Raw genomic sequence first — 3856 nt, forward strand, 5'->3', positions numbered from 1 at the left:
GTTTCTCAAACAGAGCAATTGATCAATGGAATGCACTACCGAATGAAATAGTGTGTGCCAAAACAATTCACAAATTTAAGGATATGTTCGATAAATATGGTTTAAGACACGGGACAGTACGAGCTTGACTCATTCCTGTAAAGATACAATTAGGTAAGAACAATTATATATATATATATATATATATATATATATATATATATATATATATATATATATATATATATATATATATATATATATATATATCACAAAGCAAGGCAAGTTCTAGTGAATGATGGAAGAAATATTCACACCGTGGCCTGTTTTCAATGGATCACAGGAATCCAGGGTTTCTCATCCCTTGCATTTCCCTGTGCCAATCTGCCTCCACCTCTTTATTCCAAAATTCACAAACGCCCACCATACACTCTCTCTCTCTCTCTCTCTCTCTCTCTCTCTCTCTCTCTCTCTCTCTCTCTCTCTCTCTCTCTCTCTCTCTCTCTCTCCTGTTAACAAATGAATGTTTCGAACTTGTTCACTCTGTGTTCGCTGGTTCAAACCTACAGGAAGTCGTGGAGTAGAACCAAATATACATACGAAGTATTTGTCACTTGCTTGGCTCTATACGAGGAACAAGTTATTAAATAATCAGTATGATATATTCGTGATGTCACAGTCAAACCTTCAAAGTAAATATTACTATTGTTTTATCCATTAGTACAAGCCCAAAGCTGAAGGGATATTTTTCGACAGAAATGCATCGAAGGCAACTTCTGTGCTCGTGAATGTGACGCTGCCACATACACGGGTTGGCTGAACGAGGGTGGCTAAGAACTCCTAGCCGCAATAGTACACTTGTAGCTTGATTTCACTAGGGTGCCTGTTCTCTTACACTCACTGGTCTCGGTCTTTTCTGGGCCTCAGTGTACACTGGTATCATGATAAACTCACTCTCGTGCCTTAAGTGCCGACCTCATTGTTCACTGTAAATTCACTGTCTTTAGGTCCACTTTGTTTGACCGGGGGAAGGGGAGGTCCAGGGCTTACAACTCTCTGCCTGGGGTAGGCAGAGGCCCTTCGGGAGTCCCTTTGTCCCGCGGCCAGGGACTACTTTCAGGGGCGTTGTCTCTCGGCTGGGGCTCGGGCTGTGTGTAGCAAAGGGCCCCTCATTGTCAGGGCTGGGGACTGGGGTCTGGTCCTCAGGACTGGGGCCCAACAGGCGTTGGAGGTACTCACTCAGGCGCCTGGTGGAGGACGGGCATCGCCTTCGTCAGGGTGGGGAGTGGGCCTGCCCGGGGGTCTGGGGGACATCCTCAGAGGGGCACCGGCTGTGGTCTTCTGCTGGAGATGCCACCATCAGGGCTGGGCTTCGGCGTCATTTAATGCCGGAGTCCGTCAAGTAGGCACCCTCTTCCTCCAGACGGAGGGAGAACAACCCCAGGGAGAGTATGGGGCCTCTCCACCAATCCTCAGGGCAGTGGTCCTCCTCCTGGAGGTTACCTTGGTATGGGTGGACAGGAGGGTAATCTGTACTCATGCTGGCGGGCAGGACTAAGCACAACTCACAGTCTCATTGTGGAGTCACAGGGGACGAGAGATTTTGGCATCTCACTCCCCGGTGCAGCTACTGGCCGTCACTGGGTTCCCTTGGGCAACAGACGGAGGGCGGCTACAGGCCGTCCCTTCGCTGTCGGCATGGCTGCAGGCCATCCCTTTGCTATTGGCACGACTACAGGCCGTCGCTGGGGCCTGACTCCCTGATGGGAACGCAGGTGAAGTGCGGCTACTGGCCATCACCTGCCTGTCGGTGCGGCTACCAGCCGTCAGCGTAATCCTGCAAGGAGGGTAACGTGCAGGAGAGGAGCAGCTACAGGCCGTCTCCTTCCTACGGGCGCGGCTATGGGCCGTTGCTGGTGTCATGCTCTCCGAGACAACTACAGAAGGGGAGGGAATGTACCGGTCTCTCCCCAACGCAGCTACAGGCCGTCATTGGTCTCTGTAGGGGGTGTGAGCAGCACTGGGCGAAGCGGCTACAGGCCATCTAATTAGTGGCCCGGCTACAGGCCATGGCCCTTTTTGGTGAGCGGCTACAGGCCATCCCTGGTGCCTGGCTACAGGCCATGGCCCATTTTTGTGGGGGGCTACAGGCCATCTCTTGTGCTCGGCTACAGGCTGTGGCCCTTTTTGGTGAGCCACTACAGGCCGTCTCTTTAGTCTCTGAGTGGCTACAGGCCATCTCAGGTGCCCGGCTACAGGCCGTGGCTGGGGTGCTACTCTGAACTGTTAGGCCAGTTCCACCCCAATCCTGTCGGTGGTCAGCTTGCCTGGAAGGTAGTGTACTTTGAGTAAGGTGGTGGCGGTGGGCGGGTTCCGGGGAATAGGGGCACGCGGCCTGGATGAACTTATGACCATATTGCCCGGGCACATTCCACGCACCGTCTAGCCCTCCGTGTCCTCCTCCTGGAGGTGTGGTGGCGGCCTGCGCTGCCACAGTCGGCATTTTACCACCGTCATTGGGGAAAAAGTCACGACTCCATGACTGCAGGTAGTAGGTCTCGGTGGTACTGGTGGTGAGGGTCGGTGTTAGATGTTGCAGGAGGGCAGTCCAGTTGGAGGTTGCTTGATTTTCGTGGAACTGTGGGTTGAAGGTCAGAAAAAGTGTGGAGGGCTCGGGGGATGTGAGAAGGAGTTGTAGAAGACGATGAGGGCCTCAGACACAGTGTTTCCTGCCGAGGGTTTGTGCCCAGGTGGAACGTCATAGTCTCATGTTGGGAGGTGTTGCCTTCTGCAGAGGATTGAGCTGAATGCTGGATACTGAGGCTGTAGTGGGGGTTTTATACCAGGGCAATGCCTGTCAGATTCCCTCGGGGCAAGGGATGGGGCGATGTGTATTTGAGGCAGCATGAGTGTGATAGTGGTCATGCTGGGGGGTGTGAAGGGAGCAAGGGGTGTGGGCTGGAGGTGGAGGTGAGGCTGGGGTTGTGGGGGTTTTAGTGTATCTTGCAGGAGGGCGTGAGAGGCGGCCAGAGTGGGTGATGATGGGTTTGAGGGTGGGGGTGAGTGGTGAGGTGGGCATGTGACGCCTGGGTGAGCTGGAGGCATGTGGTGTAGTGTGGGAGGGAGAGGGTAAGGGAGGAGGTGTTCGAGGTGGTGTCTTGCAGGTGGTGTTGGAGGGGCAGGGGGAGGTGGTGCTGGTGGTTGGCGAGGTTGGTTTATGAACGTGTGTGGGCATCCGGTTTCTGGGGTGGGGTGGCTGGGCGGTGGGAGAGAGTGCATTGGGTGTGGGAGGGGAAGGTGGTGATGGTGATGGGGTGGGGGACGGGCCAGGAATTTGCGGCGCAGGTGAGTCTGTGAGGTGCTAGGTGGCGTGACAGATAGCTGGGTCGGTGTGGGTGACTAGCTGTGAGGTGCTATGCGGCGTGATGGGCAGTGGGGTCAGGGACGAGGGGGTGGGGGAAGTGGAGAGAGAGGGGGAGGGGGTGATGTAGCAGTTATAGGAGTCGGGGGAAGGAGCAGGGCAGGGGACAGAGGGTGGGTAAGGGCGGGGGAGGCATGGGGCAGAGGCTGGGGATTTTTTTTTTTTTTTTTACATGTCCGACTCCGGGCAAAGGCTTCAGGGCCTATTTCTCGGGGGCAGTGACCTATCCCAAGGCCCAGTAGTCCTCCTACACCTCCACATGTCACCACTTCGGCGCTAACACCCACCATCCATATTGAATACATGCTTGGGCTGTCTCATACAGGATTGGTGTATTGGCGGGGGTATTTTTACGACACATTGGTGGATCATCTGGTAGATCAGGAAAGTCTGCTTTTAGGAAATTCAAATCCTCAAACTGTTCCCTGCCCCAGCCAGGATTCGATCCTGGATCCA

This window comes from Coenobita brevimanus, chromosome 65 (genome assembly GCF_032717465.1).
Source record: "Coenobita brevimanus isolate Jiangsu-jjx chromosome 65, ASM3271746v2, whole genome shotgun sequence".
NCBI classification, from domain to species: domain Eukaryota; kingdom Metazoa; phylum Arthropoda; class Malacostraca; order Decapoda; family Coenobitidae; genus Coenobita; species Coenobita brevimanus.